Here is a 17,879-nt window from a genome sequence, read left to right as displayed (position 1 = left end):
CTTCTGTTTGGGGCCTGCCTCATTTAATTCTTCTGGCTCTAATATAGAGTTGATTAAAAAGTTACAACCATGACTGTTGCTGGCCGCTGCTGTTGCTATCTAATGCCTCGTTATTTGGCAAAAGTCTTCTGTTTGGGGCCTGCCTCATTTAATTCTTCTTGGCTCTAATATAGAGTTGATTAAAAGTTACAACATGACTGTTGCTGCCGCTGCTGTTGCTACTAATGCCTCGTTATTTGGCAAAAGTCTTCTGTTTGGGGCCTGCCTCATTTAATTCTTCTGGCTCTAATATAGAGTTGATTAAAAGTTACAACATGACTGTTGCTGCCGCTGCTGTTGCTGACTAATGCCTCGTTATTGGCAAAAGTCTTCTGTTTGGGGCCTGCCTCAATTTAATTCTTCTGGCTCTAATATAAGAGTTGATTAAAAGTTAGCAACATGAACTGTTGCTCCGGCTGCTGTTGCTTACTAATGCCTCGGTTATTTGTGCAAAAGTCTTCTGTTTGGGGTCCTGCTCTCATTTAAATTCTTCTGGCTCTGTATAGCGTTGATTAAAATTATACAACATGACTGTTGCCTGCCCGCTGCTGTTGCTAACTCAATTGCTCGTTATTTGGCAAAAGTCTTCTGTTTGGGGCCTGGCCTCATTTAATTTCTTCTGGCTCTAAATATAGAGTTGATTAAAGTACAAACATGATGTTGCTGCCGCTGCTGTTGCTACTAATGCCGTCGTTATATTGGGCAAAAGTTTCTGTTTGGGGCCTGCCTCATTTATTCTTATGGCCTGATATAGAGTTGATTAAAAGGTTAGCAACATGACTGTTGCCTGTGCCGCTGCTGTTGCTATATGCTGTTATTTGGCAAAAGTCTTCTGTTTGGGCTGCTCATTTAATTCTTCTGGCTCTAATATCGAGTTGATTAAAAGTTACAACTGTTGATGCTGCGGCTGCTGTGCTACTAATGCCTCGTTATTGGCAAAAGTCTCTGTTTGGGGGCTGCCTATTTAAATTTTCTTGGCTCCTAATATGAGTTGTTAAAGTTACAACATGACTGTTGGCTGTGCTGCTGTGCTTACTAATTGCCTCGTTATTTGGCAAAAGTCTGGTGGGTGTATCTATCATGGCTCCTACTGCTTGTTGCTGACACTACTGCTGCATTGTCCGCAATTTTTTTTTTGTCGTTTGAGGCTACATGGCTTTCTAAATAGGTTGCTTATAATTTTGGCCAGCTAAGTTTGGCGTAATTTCTTCTGGTGGTTGAGGCCTAACATGTTTCTAAAAATGTTCCTTCGAATACTCCACAATGTTGGCTATTTCTTTGGGTTTGAGGGCTTACATGGCTTCTAATAGGTTGGCTTATAATTTTGCCGCTACGTTTGTAATTTCTTCTGGTGGTTGAAGGCCTAACCTAATGGCTTGTCTAAAACTGTTTTCTTGCGGAGAGACGATGATAGCATTGAGTGTGGCTATTTTGTGTGGTGTTGAGAAGGCCGCATTTGTTGTTTTCTAAATACGCCGGGTTAGCTTATAATTTGCCGTTGTACCAGAATCAAGTTTGGCTAATTTTTCTGAATCCGCTGGTGGTTCGAGGCCTAACATGTTCTAAAAATGTTTCTTGAAACTGCCACTTGTTGGCTAATTTTTTGGTGATTGTGGCTCTACAGTGGCTCTCATTATTTTGATCAGTGTCACTCTCTTGTTGCCAGCGACTCACGCGTTGATAAATTCTATGTAGAGATAGATATAGCAGGCCTGCACATAGAGGTCCGTGTAATTGATTCTCTATGAACACGTTGCTAAGTGTTATATTGTCTCGCGGATGGTGACTCTCTGCTTTGGTTGGAGGTGTGCTTAGGCTTCTAGGAGAGGTTGGTTCGACTTGCGTCGAATACTGCAGCATAATTGAGGCTAATTTAATTTGGCTTGTAAGGGTGCTCACACTTTGGCGTTCTAGAATGAGAGATTTGCTTCTAGATTTTGTCCGCTAGTTGGCTAATTTCTTTCTGGTGGTTGAGGCTAAACGGAAATATAAGTAGATTTATATGTGATCTTTTTATAGTATACACACGTGCACACTTGTTGGCATAATTTCTTTTGGTTGAGACGCTAACAATGAGGCTCTCATAAAATATGTTCTACCGGTGGACTGTGTGGTCATATTGCCCGCATTGTTGGCTAATTTCTTTGGGTTGAGGCCCTAAATGTGCTTCTAAATAGGTTGCTTTATAATTCTTCCGCTAAGTTGGCTAATTCCTATGGTGTGTTAGATGTGTTATGAATGGGATTCGATAAATGTTTCGTGTCGAAGCAACTTGGCCAGACAATTGTTGGACGTACTTGCTCGTGTTAGGTTGGAGGCTCTACACGATTTTTGTTGCTTATATTTTTGCGCTATAAGCAGGAAGTTTGGCGGTGAATTTTCATGTGCAGCTGTGGTGAATGAGAGGCGCCTAACATGGCTTCCTAGATATATGATGATATTACGATATTTGTCAAGCCATGATTCTATGACGTAGAGTATGCATTGCGGTTGAGGCTAAATGGCTTCTAAAAATGTTCCTAGTAGAATACCTGCCACATATGTTGGCGTCAGATCTTCTTCTGGAACGGTTGAGGCTAACATGAGCTTCTAATTATGACTTGCTTCTACTTCTTGTGGTGGTTGAGGTGTGGTGGGTTGATTTCTCTAGCAAATCACAGATCAGCCCGGCACCTGATAAGCATGGTGTTCAGGGGTAGAATTCCTGCGCCTGCCACGCACCGGGAGGCCCGGCTCTACTCATTTCTCCGGCCATATGTCCACCGAGCTGCCCTTTTGCCGGGGGATTCCTAATTCAAGATTCGCCTGACGCTCCTTGCCGAAAATTGAATACGGCACAGTTAGATAACAGAGTCGATAAGGAAAAGGCCCGAGAGAACTCGATAGCACGTCGCGCTTGGCAAACCTAATCTAGTCAATGTATCTCACACTAGGCGTGTCAAACCCTCCTCTTTCCCGATGAAAAAGTAACACAAAGGCCCTCTTTAGCTGGTTTGGCCGCTTGCAAGCTTGCACGAGATTCAACTTGTCTCCAGAGGACTAATCCAGCCTGCTTGAAATCAAGCTTGCCCTCCAGCTGGAAGATCAGCTGCTTGACATGCCGCTCACGTACAGTGATACCAAGGATGGAATCGAATCTTTGTCAAATAGCCTGTGCGATAAAGCGCGAAACAAAAAGCGCCTCTCTGTGCTCAGATATCAATGGGAATGTGTTTTTTGTCGTTTTTCTTACCATTTCTTTGGCTCATCATGTCCCCGGAAGTACTGGAACTACGCCAAAAGGCTCTTTTCCTTTGGGAATTGACAAGCTGCTGGCTTCTTAGGATACGAGAATCTGCCAATGTTTTTTGGCCTGCAGCTTCAGACACGCACATCTACAAAGTGCTTACCGGCAAAGATGGATCTTTGGTTTCCATCTGTCGGGTCCCCAGGGAGCGCGAAAGCCTTTGCTCGGACCAGAGAGAAAGTCCGAACGACAGCATGACCCACAGCGCATCGCGACATGCCAATACAAGAAGGCATAAGTTGCCCTATGTTGACATCCAAATGTGCCCGTTCACACATCGTTCCCCACATGATTTCTCGTGCAAGCGGGTTAGGCCCACGGTAATACAAAACCGGGACTGGTGAGCGAGTGCCGACCACGCGACCTCCGCCATGTGGCGTCAGTAATCGGTCCCAATGCGTTTCCCTAGAAAGACACAACTCAGCGGCACCCGATCAGACAAGCATTGCGTGCCAGATCTCAGTGGCGCTCTCCTAGACGATTCTCGGCCTGCCACGTCAGGCCACATCGAGAGCCGGATCTTGCATCTTTCACAACGCACGCCGCGGCCAATGCACGAGCTGCGTTTTGCCGGGGGATTGCTATTCAAGACTTCCCTGCACGCTCCTTTGCCGAAATGAATAGGAGTTAGCGCGAGGAAAAGGCAGGAACGCAAGCAGTCGCTTGCAAACCTATGTCATGTTTCCAAGTGAAGCCTCTTTCCCAGGAGAAAAGTAACAAAAGGCCCTCTTTAGCTTTTGGCGCTTTGCAAGCTGACGAGATCAACTTGTCATCCAGGAGGACTATCCAGCTGCTTGAAATCAGCTTGCCCTCCAGGCGGAAGATCCAGTGCTTGACATTGCCGCATCAGGTGATCCAAGATGGAATGGAATCTTTTGCAAATAGGGTGGTAAAGGGAAAAAAGCCATCTGTGTCGATATTCATGGGAATGTGTTTTTTGTCTTTTTTCTTACATTCTTGGTGTCCCGCGTGGGACTAGCAAAGGCTCTTTTCCTTTGTGAATGCAGTGCTGGCTTTAGGTAAGTTGCAATGTTTTTTTGGCCCTCAGTTTCAGACACATTAGGTCGGCGAGCGGAAAGGTGATCTTTGCTTTCTGTCGGGTCCCCAGGAGCGGAAAGCCTTTGCTCGGAAAGGCCCGCAGCTGTCGCGCCAGCTATACAGAAGGCTATAAGTTGCCTTATGTTCTGCATCCAAATGCCCGTTTCACACGTCCCAATGTTTGTGGGTGGCACCGTAAAAAAAAACGACGACGGCAGACGCCCAACGTGCGGCTCGAACCCACGACCCTGAGATTAAGAGTCTCATGCTCTACCGACTGAGCTAGCCGGGCCGCAGCTTGTTCATCAGCGGGCCCTTCCGGGACGGGTGAGTGCCGACGGCATGGCGTCAGTGGTTTCCCATGCGTTTCCCTAGAAAGACACAACTCAGGGCACCGGAAGCATGGTGGTTCAGTGGTAAAATTCTCGCCTTGCCACGCGGGAGGCCGGATTTGATTCCCGGCCAATGCACGAGCTGCGTTTTGCCGGGGGATTGCTATTCAAGACTTCCCTGCATGCTCTTTGCCGAAATGAATAGGAGTTAGCGCGAGGAAAAGGGCAGGAACGCAAGCAGATCGCTTGCAAACCTATGTCATGTTTCCAAGTGAAGCCTCTTTCCGAGAAAAGTAACAAAGGCCCTCTTTAGCTTTTGGCGCTTGCAAGCTGCACAAGATCAACTTGTCATCCAGGAGGACTATCCAGCTGCTTGAAATCAGCTTGCCCTCCCAGGCGGAAGATCCAGTTGCTTGACATGCCGCAGTCAGGTGATCCAAGATGGAATGGAATCTTTTGCAAATAGGGGTGGTAAAGGAAAAAGCCATCAGTGCTCGATATCATGGGAATGTGTTTTTTGTCTTTTTTCTTACATTTCTTTGGTGTCCCGGTGGACTAGCAAAGGCTCTTTTCCTTTGTGAATGCAGTGCTGGCTTTAGGTAAAGTTGCAATGTTTTTTTGGCCCTCAGTTCAGACACATTAAGGTCGGCAAGGTGATCTTTGCTTTCTGTCGGGTCCCCAGGGAGCGGAAAGCCTTTGCTCGGAAAGGCCCGCAGCTGTCGCGCAGCTATACAGAAGGCTATAAGTTGCCTTATGTTCTGCATCCAAATGCCCGTTTCACACGTTCCCAATGTTTGGTGGGTGGCACCGTAAAAAAAACGACGACGGCAGACGCCCAACATGGGGCTCGAACCCATGACCCTGAGATTAAGAGTCTCATGCTCTACCGACTGAGCTAGCCGGGGCCACAGCTTGCTCAACAGGCGGGCCTTCCGGGACTGGTGAGTGCCGACGGCATGGCGTCAGTGGTTCCCATGTGTTTCCCTAGAAAGACACAGCTCAGGGCACCGGAAGCATTGGTGGTTCAGTGGTAGAATTCTCGCCTGCCACGCGGGAGCCCGGGTTCGATTCCCGGCCAATGCACGAGCTGCGTTTTGCCGGGGGATTGCTATTCAAGACTTCCCTGCACGCTCTTTGCCGAAATGAATAGGAGTTAGCGCGAGGAAAAGGCAGGAATGCAAGCAGTCACTTGCAAACCTATGTCATGTTTCCAAGTGAAGCCTCTTTCCCCGAGAAAAGTAACAAAGGCCCTCTTTAGCTTTTGGCGCTTGCAAGCTGCACAAGATCAACTTGTCATCCAGGAGGACTATCCAGCTGCTTGAAATCAGCTTGCCCTCCAGGCGGAAGATCCAGTTGCTTGACATGCCGCAGTCAGGTGGTTCAAGATGGAATGAATCTTTTGCAAATAGGGTGGTAAAGGAAAAAGCCATCTGTGCTCGATATCATGGGAATGTGTTTTTTGTCTTTTTTCTTACATTTCTTTGGTGTCCCGGTGGACTAGCAAAGGCTCTTTTCCTTTGTGAATGCAGTGCTGGCTTTAGGTAAATTGCAATGTTTTTTGGCCCTCAGTTCAGACACATTAAGGTCAGCAAGGAGATCTTTGCTTTCTGTCGGGTCCCCAGGGAGCGGAAAGCCTTTGCTCGGAAAGGCCCGCAGCTGTCGCGCAGCTATACAGAAGGCTATAAGTTGCCTTATGTTCTGCATCCAAATGCCCGTTTCACACGTTCCCAATGGTTGGTGGGTGGCACCGTAAAAAAAACGACGACGGCAGACGCCCAACATGGGGCTCGAACCCATGACCCTGAGATTAAGAGTCTCATGCTCTACCGACTGAGCTAGCCGGGCCACAGCTTGCTCAACAGGCGGGCCCTTCCGGGACTGGTGAGTGCCGACGGCATGGCGTCAGTGGTTCCCATGTGTTTCCCTAGAAAGACACAGCTCAGGGCACCGGAAGCATTGGTGGTTCAGTGGTAGAATTCTCGCCTGCCACGCGGGAGGCCCGGGTTCGATTCCCGGCCAATGCACGAGCTGCGTTTTGCCGGGGGATTGCTATTCAAGACTTCCCTGCACGCTCTTTGCCGAAATGAATAGGAGTTAGCGCGAGGAAAAGGCAGGAACGCAAGCAGTCGCTTGCAAACCTATGTCATGTTTCCAAGTGAAGCCTCTTTCCCCGAGAAAAGTAACAAAGGCCCTCTTTAGCTTTTGGCGCTTGCAAGCTGCACAAGATCAACTTGTCATCCAGGAGGACTATCCAGCTGCTTGAAATCAGCTTGCCCTCCAGGCGGAAGATCCAGTTGCTTGACATGCCGCAGTCAGGTGATCCAAGATGGAATGAATCTTTTGCAAATAGGGTGGTAAAGGAAAAAGCCATCTGTGCTCGATATCATGGGAATGTGTTTTTTGTCTTTTTTCTTATATTTCTTTGGTGTCCCGGTGGACTAGCAAAGGCTCTTTTCCTTTGTGAATGCAGTGCTGGCTTTAGGTAAGTTGCAATGTTTTTTGGCCCTCAGTTCAGACACATTAAGGTCGGCGAGCGGAAAGGTGATCTTTGCTTTCTGTCGGATCCCCAGGGAGCGGAAAGCCTTTGCTAGGAAAGGCCCGCAGCTGTCGCGCAGCTATACAGAAGGCTATAAGTTGCCTTATGTTCTGCATCCAAATGCCCGTTTCACACGTTCCCAATGTTTGCTGGGTGGCACCGTAAAAAAAACGACGACGGCAGACGCCCAACGTGGGGCTCAAACCCACGACCTTGAGATTAAGAGTCTCATGCTCTACCGACTGAGCTAGCCGGGCCACAGCTTGCTCAACAGGCGGGCCCTTCCGGGACTGGTGAGTGCCGACGGCATGGCGTCAGTGGTTCCCATGCGTTTCCCTACAAAGACACAGCTCAGGGCACCGGAAGCATTGGTGGTTCAGTGGTAGAATTCTCGCCTGCCACGCGGGAGGCCTTGGTTCGATTCCCGGCCAATGCACGAGCTGCGTTTTGCCGGGGGATTGCTATTCAAGACTTCCCTGCCCGCTCTTCGCCGAAATGAATAGGAGTTAGCGCGAGGAAAAGGCAGGAACGCAAGCAGTCGCTTGCAAACATATGTCATGTTTCCAAGTGAAGCCTCTTTCCCCGAGAAAAGTAACAAAGACCCTCTTTAGCTTTTGGCGCTTGCAAGCTGCACAAGATCAACTTGTCATCCAGGAGGACTATCCAGCTGCTTGAAATCAGCTTGCCCTCCAGGCGGAAGATCCAGTTGCTTGACATGCCGCAGTCAGGTGATCCAAGATGGAATGAATCTTTTGCAAATAGGGTGGTAAAGGAAAAAGCCATCTGTGCTCGATATCATGGGAATGTGTTTTTTGTCTTTTTTCTTACATTTCTTTGGTGTCCCGGTGGACTAGCAAAGGCTCTTTTCCTTTGTGAATGCAGTGCTGGCTTTAGGTAAGTTGCAATGTTTTTTGGCCCTCAGTTCAGACACATTAAGGTCGGCGAGCGGAAAGGTGATCTTTGCTTTCTGTCAGGTCCCCAGGGAGCGGAAAGCCTTTGCTCGGAAAGGCCCGCAGCTGTCGCGCAGCTATACAGAACGCTATAAGTTGCCTTATGTTCTGCATCCAAATGCCCGTTTCACACGTTCCCAATGTTTGGTGGGTGGCACCGGTATAAAAACAACGACGGCAGACGCCCAACGTGGGGCTCGAACCCACGACCCTGAGATTAAGAGTCTCATGCTCTACCGACTGAGCTAGCCGGGCCGCAGCTGGCTCAACAGGCGGGCACTTCCGGGACTGGTGAGTGCCGACGGCATGGCGTCAGTGGTTCCCATGCGTTTCCCTACAAAGACACAGGTCAGGGCACCTGAAGCATTGGTGGTTCAGTGGTAGAATTCTCGCCTGCCACGCGGGAGACCCGGATTCAATTCCCGGCCAATGCACGAGCTGCCTTTTGCCGGCGGATTGCTATTCAAGACTTCCCTGCACGCTCCTTGCCGAAATGAATAGGAGTTAGCGCGAGGAAAAGGCAGGAATGCAAGCAGTCGCTTGCAAACCTATGTCATGTTTCCAAGTGAAGCCTCTTTCCCCGAGAAAAGTAACAAAGGCCCTCTTTAGCTTTTGGCGCTTGCAAGCTGCACGAGATCAACTTGTCATCCAGGAGGACTATCCAGCTGCTTGAAATCAGCTTGCCCTCCAGGCGGAAGATCCAGTTGCTTGACATGCCGCAGTCAGGTGATCCAAGATGGAATGAATCTTTTGCAAATAGGGTGGTAAAGGAAAAAGCCATCTGTGCTCGATATCATGGGAATGTGTTTTTTGTCTTTTTTCTTACATTTCTTTGGTGTCCCGGTGGACTAGCAAAGGCTCTTTTCCTTTGTGAATGCAGTGCTGGCTTTAGGTAAGTTGCAATGTTTTTTGGCCCTCAGTTCAGACACATTAAGGTCGGCGAGCGGAAAGGTGATCTTTGCTTTCTGTCGGGTCCCCAGGGAGTGGAAAGCCTTTGCTCGGAAAGGCCCGCAGCTGTCGCGCAGCTATACAGAAGGCTATAAGTTGCTTTATGTTCTGCATCCAAATGCCCGTTTCACACGTTCCCAATGTTTGGTGGGTGGCACCGTAAAAAAAACGACGACGACAGACGCCCAGCGTGGGGCTCAAACCCACGACCCTGAGATTAAGAGTCTCATGCTCTACTGACTGAGCTAGCCGGGCCACAGCTTGCTCAACAGACGGGCGCTTCCGGGACTGGTGAGTGCCGACGGCATGGCGTCAGTGGTTCCCATGCGTTTCCCTAGAAAGACACAGCTGAGGGCACTGGAAGCATTGGTGGTTCAGTGGTAGAATTCTCGCCTGCCACGCGGGAGGCCCGGGTTCGATTCCCGGCCAATGCACGAGCTGCGTTTTGCCGGGGGATTGCTATTCAAGACTTCCCTGCACGCTCTTTGCCGAAATGAATAGGAGTTAGCGCGAGGAAAAGGCAGGAACGCAAGCAGTCGCTTGCAAACCTATGTCATGTTTCCAAGTGAAGCCTCTTTCCCCGAGAAAAGTAACAAAGGCCCTCTTTAGCTTTTGGCGCTTGCAAGCTGCACAAGATCAACTTGTCATCCAGGAGGACTATCCAGCTGCTTGAAATCAGCTTGCCCTCCAGGCGGAAGATCCAGTTGCTTGACATGCCGCAGTCAGGTGATCCAAGATGGAATGAATCTTTTGCAAATAGGGTGGTAAAGGAAAAAGCCATCTGTGCTCGATATCATGGGAATGTGTTTTTTGTCTTTTTTCTTACATTTCTTTGGTGTCCCGGTGGACTAGCAAAGGCTCTTTTCCTTTGTGAATGCAGTGCTGGCTTTAGGTAAGTTGCAATGTTTTTTGGCCCTCAGTTCAGACACATTAAGGTCGGCGAGCGGAAAGGTGATCTTTGCTTTCTGTCAGGTCCCCAGGGAGCGGAAAGCCTTTGCTCGGAAAGGCCCGCAGCTGTCGCGCAGCTATACAGAAGGCTATAAGTTGCTTTATGTTCTGCATCCAAATGCCCGTTTCACACGTTCCCAATGTTTGGTGGGTGGCACCGTAAAAAAAACGACGACGACAGACGCCCAACGTGGGGCTCAAACCCACGACCCTGAGATTAAGAGTCTCATGCTCTACTGACTGAGCTAGCCGGGCCACAGCTTGCTCAACAGACGGGCGCTTCCGGGACTGGTGAGTGCCGACGGCATGGCGTCAGTGGTTCCCATGCGTTTCCCTAGAAAGACACAGCTCAGGGCACTGGAAGCATTGGTGGTTCAGTGGTAGAATTCTCGCCTGCCACGCGGGAGGCCCGGGTTCGTTTCCCGGCCAATGCACGAGCTGCGTTTTGCCGGGGGATTGCTATTCAAGACTTCCCTGCACGCTCTTTGCCGAAATGAATAGGAGTTAGCGCGAGGAAAAGGCAGGAACGCAAGCAGTCGCTTGCAAACCTATGTCATGTTTCCAAGTGAAGCCTCTTTCCCCGAGAAAAGTAACAAAGGCCCTCTTTAGCTTTTGGCGCTTGCAAGCTGCACAAGATCAACTTGTCATCCAGGAGGACTATCCAGCTGCTTGAAATCAGCTTGCCCTCCAGGCGGAAGATCCAGTTGTTTGACATGCCTCAGTCAGGTGATCCAAGATGGAATGAATCTTTTGCAAATAGGGTGGTAAAGGAAAAAGCCATCAGTGCTCGATATCGTGGGAATGTGTTTTTTGTCTTTTTTCTTACATTTCTTTGGTGTCCCGGTGGACTAGCAAAGGCTCTTTTCCTTTGTGAATGCAGTGCTGGCTTTAGGTAAGTTGCAATGTTTTTTGGCCCTCAGTTCAGACACATTAAGGTCGGCGAGCGGAAAGGTGATCTTTGCTTTCTGTCGGGTCCCCAGGGAGCGGAAAGCCTTTGCTCGGAAAGGCCTGCAGCTGTTGCGCAGCTATACAGAAGGCTATAAGTTGCCTTATGTTCTGCATCCAAATGCCCGTTTCACACGTTCCCAATGTTTGGTGGGTGGCACCGTAAAAAAAACGACGACGGCAGACGCCCAACGTGGGGCTCGAACCCACGACCCTGAGATTAAGGGTCTCATGCTCTACCGACTGAGCTAGCCGGGCCGCAGCTGGCTCAACAGTCGGGCACTTCCGGGACTGGTGAGTGCCGACGGCATGGCGTCAGTGGTTCCCATGTTTTTCACTACAAAGACACCAGTCAGGGCACCTGAAGCATTGGTGGTTCAGTGGTAGAATTCTCACCTGCCATGCGGGAGGCCCGGGTTCGATTCCCGGCCAATGCACGAGGTGCCTTTTGCCTGGGGATTGCTATTCAAGACTTCCCTGCATGCTCCTTGCCGAAATGAATAGGAGTTAGTGCGAGGAAAAGGCAGGAACGCAAGCAGTCGCTTGCAAACCTATGTCATGTTTCCAAGTGAAGCCTCTTTCCCTGAGAAAAGCAACAAAGGCCCTCTTTAGCTTTTGGCGCTTGCAAGCTGCACGAGATCAACTTGTCATCCAGGAGGACTATCCAGCTGCTTGAAATCAGCTTGCCCTCCAGGCGGAAGATCCAGTTGCTTGACATGCCGCAGTCAGGTGATCCAAGATGGAATGAATCTTTTGCAAATAGGGTGGTAAAGGAAAAAGCCATCTGTGCTCGATATCATGGGAATGTGTTTTTTGTCTTTTTTCTTACATTTCTTTGGTGTCCCGGTGGACTAGCAAAGGCTCTTTTCCTTTGTGAATGCAGTGCTGGCTTTAGGTAAGTTGCAATGTTTTTTGGCCCTCAGTTCAGACACATTAAGGTCGGCGAGCGGAAAGGTGATCTTTGCTTTCTGTCGGGTCCCCAGGGAGTGGAAAGCCTTTGCTCGGAAAGGCCCGCAGCTGTCGCGCAGCTATACAGAAGGCTATAAGTTGCCTTATGTTCTGCATCCAAATGCCCGTTTCACACGTTCCCAATGTTTGGTGGGTGGCACCGTAAAAAAAACGACGACGGCAGACGCCCAACGTGGGGCTCGAACCCACGACCCTGAGATTAAGAGTGTCATGCTCTACCGACTGAGCTAGCCGGGCCGCAGCTTGCTCAACAGGCGGGCCCTTCCGGGACTGGTGAGTGACGACGACATGGCGTCAGTGGTTCCCATGCGTTTCCCTACAAGGACACAGGTCAGGGCAACGGAAGCATTGGTGGTTCAGTGGTAGAATTCTCGCCTGCCACGCAGTAGCCCGAATTAGATTCCTGGCCAATGCACAAGCTGCGTTTTGCCGGAGGATTACTATTCAAGACTTCCCTGCAAGCTCCTTGCCGAAATGAATAGGAGTTAGCGTGAGGAAAAGGCAGGAACGCAAGCAGTCACTTGCAAACCTATCTCATGTTTCCAAGTGAAGCCTCTTTCCCCCGAGAAAAGTAACAAAGGCCCTCTTTAGCTTTTGGCGCTTGCAAGCTGCACGAGATCAACTTGTCATCCAGGAGGACTATCCAGCTGCTTGAAATCAGCTTGCCCTCCAGGCGGAAGATCCAGCTGCTTGACATGCCGCAGTCAGGTGATCCAAGATGGAATGAATCTTTTGCAAATAGGGTGGTAAAGGAAAAAGCCATCTGTGCTCGATATCATGGGAATGTGTTTTTTGTATTTTTTCTTACATTTCTTTGGTGTCCCGGTGGACTAGCAAAGGCTCTTTTCCTTTGTGAATGCAGTGCTGGCTTTAGGTAAGTTGCAATGTTTTTTGGCCCTCAGTTCAGACACATTAAGGTCGGCAAGGTGATCTTTGCTTTCTGTCGGGTCCCCAGGGAGCGGAAAGCCTTTGCTCGGAAAGGCCCGCAGCTGTCGCGCAGCTATACAGAAGGCTATAAGTTGCCTTATGTTCTGCATCCAAATGCCCGTTTCACACGTTCCCAATATTTGGTGGGTGGCACCGTAAAAAAGACGCCTAACATGGGGCTCAAACAAATATATTAGTGCACATTAGTGACAAATTTCTGGGGACCTTTTTACCCATAAAGAGGATCACTGCACTAGAATACACCCCTTCAGACTAGAACATCTTTCTTTTTTAGCAGTGTAGCATTTTCTTCATAGTGAGGACAGTGAGCTAGTGCAATCCCCTCTCTGGTGATGGCTTATTCTGTTAATGCTTTTAAGAGTGGCTTGGATGATTTCTTGGACAGAGAAACGCTTTGCTTTTTTAGTTTACCATTGGGAATGTGGTAACCCTAATGAGGATTGATGCACCAATACTTAAATTAATCTTAGGCAGAGCGGAAGAACATCCTCCATATTATAATACCAAAGGCGTTTGTAAAACTTAATTATATAGTTAGTATAGATATGGGTATATAATTTTTGTGAGGGTATGGAGGAGTGAGTTTGTGTGTATGCTTTGGATCCATATATCCATATGTTGCTATATACATCAGTTTATTCCAACTCCTTATTCTGGTAATTTTGCTTGTTTCATCACTTGTTTCATCATTTGTTTCTGTTAACCCCAACAACTTTTGTCTGTAGGCCTACTCTGCTTTAGTTCTTTTCATAAATATCTCAAGCACACATATGTGTCCACCCCTCAGTGAACAAGAGATATTTTTATAGGCCCAAACTTGGTTCTGATGTCTGTAAAACAATTTTTTATCCTGTATTTCGCCTCTTTGCACTTTCATGCTAGCATCCTAAAAAATTTTCACCACATCCCCCATCCATAGAAATCTCAGCCTCTCTAGTTTCCTCTCCATACATGACACATATGAAGTACTCTGTTTAGCTGTTCCAGGTAACTCCTCCTGGCTTCCTTACTTTCTTTCATCTAACACCCCATCCATCATATTAGGTGACTTCAATATACTTGTTAACAATACTAACAACCCTTCTGTCTCTAGACTTATTTTACTAACATCCTCCCTAGGCTTATCTTTGTGCTCAGACTCCCCCTCTCACTCCAATGGTAACTCTTTGGATCTAATATTTACCAGACTCTGTCTCTCTTCACTCTAATATCTCAGCCATCTCTTGTCCTACCTCTGTCTACTATAGCATTCTCACCACTGCCCTTAATGAGCTTGCTCCTGCAAAAACTAAACATGCTAAACCCAAACCAATTTAACCATGGCATGCTGCTCATACAAAAGCTCTCCAAAGGCACTCACGTGCACTTGGGCATCACTGGTGCAAATCCCGCTTAGAATTAGACTTTTGGAGCTACAAATCTGCCCTGCACTCCAATAACACCAGCCATTCCCAAGCCAAACAAACATACTTCACTTATTAACTCCCTATTAACTCCCTTTCTAAAAAAAAATGGCACAACTTTTCTCCAACTTTAACACAGTTTTTTCCCCTTCTCCACTCCCTCTGTGCACATCTGTCTCTGCTCAAGATATTGCTGAGCACAAAATTGACACAGAAGTGACATTACACTACTCAACCCCCCTAAACTTCCACCACCCTTCCTCCACACTCCCCAGTCTCTCCTGTGCTCCTTCACCCCTGTTACTGTTGAGGAAGTCTCAAAATGTTGGCATCTTCTTGCCTTCCTACCTGCCCACTTGATCCCATTATTTTAAAACTTCTCCGCAATACCAATCTTGTCTAACCAAAGCCTCATCTATTTAATCTCTTGCTCCCTTCAGTCCCTCCATTCGATTAGGCTTTGTGACATGACCCTGTCCTGGTTCTCTTCTTACCACACTAATCGGTCCTTCAGTGTCTCCTACAATGGAGTACCATGTTCTCCCTACCTCTTTCTGTTGGGGTTCCTCAAGGCTCTCTACTACTACCCTTATTATTCTCCCTCTATACTTCCTTCCTTTGCAAACTAATCCACTCTTATGGTTTCCACTACCACCTCTATGCTGATGATACTCAGATCTATCTCTCCTTCCTAGACCCTTCCCCTCAACCCAGAACTCCAACCTCGGATCTCCTCCTGCCTATCCACTATCTCTACTTGGATGTTGCAATGCTACCTTAAATTAAACCTCACTTAAATGGAAATAGTTCTCTTTCTTCCAATTAACACCTGTAACATCCCAGAAGTATCTATCATAGACCCCACCTCCCCAGGCCCGGTGCCTTTGGGTTATCCTAAATTTTGCCCTGTCCTTCACTCCTCACATCCAGTCATTTATTAAATCATGTCACTTCCACCTAATGAACATATCCAAAATTAAATAATATATCACTCAAGATGCAGCCTAAATTCTTATTCACTCTCTCTCACATCATATCATATCTAGACTACTGTAACTCTCTTTTAATTGGCCTTCCCTGCCAGAGACTGTCACCTCTCCAGTCCATAATGAACACTGCCCTGAGGTTTATACTCCTCAGCAATCGCTCCTTCTCTGCCATGCCAATCCCTGCACTGGCTTCCACTACCTTTCAAAATAAATTTCAAATTAATGACTCTGACATTCAAAGCACTTCATAACTCTGCCCCTCCCTACACCTCTGAACTCATCTCTATATGCTCATCCAACTGCTTCCTATGCTCCTGTTGAATTTGCTCTATTGTGGGGCACCAGGCTAATGACTTGAGACAGACTGATCTTTAAATAAGTGGTACTTATTTACAAAGCAAATAAAAGGTATATAATAAAAGGGAACTAACTAAGATGGAGGTAGAAAGGAATAGGGAAAGGTGCAATGGAAGGGATTGGAAAGTGCCTAACTAACAAAGTATTTACAATGCTCTTTATATACACATAAGGAAGACCATTGAAATAAGCATACTGACCTTTTCCCAAAAAAGCCACACCCAAAAGACAGTCTCAGCCAATGCACTTATTTACAGTTTACCATCTATGTGGGCTTGTTGACTAGAAAGAAGCTATATGATTCAAATATGTGAAATGTTAAATGTAATAAAGGTATTAAAAAAGTGAAGAGGGTACCTGTTTGTTTTTAGTGGAGCCCTATTTGACAGCTAAAAGCTCTGTTCATGATACTTCAAATGACAGAGGTCCTTGAGGCTTCAGGGAAGGCTCACTATGTGCATGTATGTGAGAGGTTGTAAGATGACCCTTAAAAAAGTGTTCATGAATAACACATTAAATATATTTTCCTGGTCAGTTATTACTCAGGGTTGCTCCTGTGAACCTGTGAGAAGCTGCTCAATAAAAGTTGCCTTAGTTCAGGGGTGCCCAGACTTTGTTACCCTGGCATCTGCTCTCAACACCTGGCCCCCATCAGGAGATCTATCTTGATTAAAATAGTGTGCTCTCCTAAGGCAGAAGAATGCAGACTCACCTGTATTCTGCAATTTCATGTTCAAATACCCCAGAACTCATAGAAGGGTGGACATTCCATGTATAAATACCCCCAGAACTCACAGCCAGATGACTCAGTGTCAAATTAATGTCAAATTCATGCCCCTAGAAGTCATAGCAAAATGGCAGAGTGGCAATTTCATGTATAAATACCCCCAGAAGTCATAGCAATGACATATTCACAGAAGGCAAGGAAAGAGTTAATAGTCAATGTGGGATAAACACCAGGCAAATGTGTGTAAGTAATGAGTTAGAGAAGAGTTAAGAGGGAAGTGCCAGCAGGCAGTACAAGTAATAAATACTGCTTATCCTTGTACTGCTGCTTTATCAGTTCAGTGTGGGAGAGGGGAATCTGCAGAGTAATCCTTTGTGCTCAGCCCAACCTCTCTCCCTTAGTGCTCAGAACTGCCAGCCCTCCATTTGTGCTGCTGCTCCTCTTGTGCCCTCCTTCCCTCCCTTCCTTCCATTCTGTTCTTATATATGGTTGCTTATCTAGCATCTAATCTGAGCTATTTATGCCATATTGCTGTACTTGGTTGTATCCACATCAAATGCACTCACATCTGAATGTCTTGTTTTCAGACACTTTTCAGCCAAAGACAATGCTCCTGTGATAAGGTCCCAAGGAGGTTTATAACTTCAGAATGTAATGCTTAATCTGTAGTATCAAGAAACCTTACCAAACTGGAATATATACATACATACATATACGTTATCCAAAAGTGCATCGGCACTGATGACAAAAAAATTCATAGGTGCCTGGGTGCAAGTCACCGAACATAGCAACACAAACCAAAAATGTGGAAAACTGCACTCACGGACTTATAAATCCATTTGCTAAAATTTATTGTAGGCAAACATACTGATGTTTCAGCTGAACACCAGCCTTTCTCAAACTGCTACAGTATTCTAGACACCAACTCAAATATTGTGAGGTGGCAGGAACCCAGTGACGTGGAAAAAGGAAAATTCAAAGTATGTGAACAAAATACACTAAAAACACCATTATGATCATCAAAATACTATTTAGTATCAAACAACTCAAATACATTTCATTCACAGTGACACAATAAAAATAAATTGCATAATCAGAAAGTAATATATAATATCACCTTGGAAAATGTGAACCTAAAACCTCCCCATATAATAAGAGCGCACCCATTAAAATCAACACTGCATTGTGAAATTCAATGTATAAACCAGTTAGAGAACTATTTATTGTGCAGCATACCAACCTGATAAGTATTCAGGGTCAAAATCAGTTAAAAAACGATTAAGTGTGTAGCATAAAAACATTGTATCACAATGCATTAAGTCCAAATTCCCCAATACAATGTAGCAATGTGAGCCGTCAAAGTAACATAGCCATTCTAGGCAATCAAACCACCACCGTTAGTTTAAAATTGAAAAGGCCACCAATATAAAGCAAGAATATAATTCTACAAGTCAACATGAGCAG

General features: G+C 46.9%; 16 non-coding genes across 16 annotated transcripts; 7 read left to right on the top strand and 9 right to left on the bottom strand.

Moving 5' to 3' along the window:
* Nucleotides 1–4,582: 4,582 nt before the first annotated feature.
* On the bottom strand, nucleotides 4,583–4,655 carry trnak-cuu. Its single transcript has one exon. It is a non-coding gene; the product is annotated as a tRNA-Lys (tRNA).
* An 872-nt stretch (nucleotides 4,656–5,527) lies between these two features.
* trnak-cuu lies at nucleotides 5,528–5,601 on the bottom strand. Its single transcript has one exon. It is a non-coding gene; the product is annotated as a tRNA-Lys (tRNA).
* A 107-nt stretch (nucleotides 5,602–5,708) lies between these two features.
* On the top strand, nucleotides 5,709–5,778 carry trnag-gcc. The gene has a single exon. It is a non-coding gene; the product is annotated as a tRNA-Gly (tRNA).
* Nucleotides 5,779–6,467: 689 nt separating this feature from the next.
* On the bottom strand, nucleotides 6,468–6,540 carry trnak-cuu. The gene has a single exon. It is a non-coding gene; the product is annotated as a tRNA-Lys (tRNA).
* Nucleotides 6,541–6,648: 108 nt separating this feature from the next.
* trnag-gcc lies at nucleotides 6,649–6,719 on the top strand. The gene has a single exon. It is a non-coding gene; the product is annotated as a tRNA-Gly (tRNA).
* A 696-nt stretch (nucleotides 6,720–7,415) lies between these two features.
* Nucleotides 7,416–7,488, bottom strand: trnak-cuu. The gene has a single exon. It is a non-coding gene; the product is annotated as a tRNA-Lys (tRNA).
* A 108-nt stretch (nucleotides 7,489–7,596) lies between these two features.
* trnag-gcc lies at nucleotides 7,597–7,667 on the top strand. The gene has a single exon. It is a non-coding gene; the product is annotated as a tRNA-Gly (tRNA).
* Nucleotides 7,668–8,363: 696 nt separating this feature from the next.
* On the bottom strand, nucleotides 8,364–8,436 carry trnak-cuu. The gene has a single exon. It is a non-coding gene; the product is annotated as a tRNA-Lys (tRNA).
* A 108-nt stretch (nucleotides 8,437–8,544) lies between these two features.
* On the top strand, nucleotides 8,545–8,615 carry trnag-gcc. Its single transcript has one exon. It is a non-coding gene; the product is annotated as a tRNA-Gly (tRNA).
* A 696-nt stretch (nucleotides 8,616–9,311) lies between these two features.
* Nucleotides 9,312–9,384, bottom strand: trnak-cuu. Its single transcript has one exon. It is a non-coding gene; the product is annotated as a tRNA-Lys (tRNA).
* A 108-nt stretch (nucleotides 9,385–9,492) lies between these two features.
* trnag-gcc lies at nucleotides 9,493–9,563 on the top strand. The gene has a single exon. It is a non-coding gene; the product is annotated as a tRNA-Gly (tRNA).
* Nucleotides 9,564–10,259: 696 nt separating this feature from the next.
* trnak-cuu lies at nucleotides 10,260–10,332 on the bottom strand. Its single transcript has one exon. It is a non-coding gene; the product is annotated as a tRNA-Lys (tRNA).
* Nucleotides 10,333–10,440: 108 nt separating this feature from the next.
* trnag-gcc lies at nucleotides 10,441–10,511 on the top strand. The gene has a single exon. It is a non-coding gene; the product is annotated as a tRNA-Gly (tRNA).
* A 696-nt stretch (nucleotides 10,512–11,207) lies between these two features.
* trnak-cuu lies at nucleotides 11,208–11,280 on the bottom strand. The gene has a single exon. It is a non-coding gene; the product is annotated as a tRNA-Lys (tRNA).
* A 108-nt stretch (nucleotides 11,281–11,388) lies between these two features.
* trnag-gcc lies at nucleotides 11,389–11,459 on the top strand. Its single transcript has one exon. It is a non-coding gene; the product is annotated as a tRNA-Gly (tRNA).
* A 696-nt stretch (nucleotides 11,460–12,155) lies between these two features.
* Nucleotides 12,156–12,228, bottom strand: trnak-cuu. The gene has a single exon. It is a non-coding gene; the product is annotated as a tRNA-Lys (tRNA).
* Nucleotides 12,229–17,879: the final 5,651 nt, after the last annotated feature.

This window comes from Xenopus laevis, chromosome 2S (genome assembly GCF_017654675.1).
Source record: "Xenopus laevis strain J_2021 chromosome 2S, Xenopus_laevis_v10.1, whole genome shotgun sequence".
NCBI lineage: Eukaryota > Metazoa > Chordata > Amphibia > Anura > Pipidae > Xenopus > Xenopus laevis.
The sequence above is the reverse complement of the archived record's forward strand: the minus strand, read 5'-3'. Positions and strand labels throughout refer to the sequence as shown.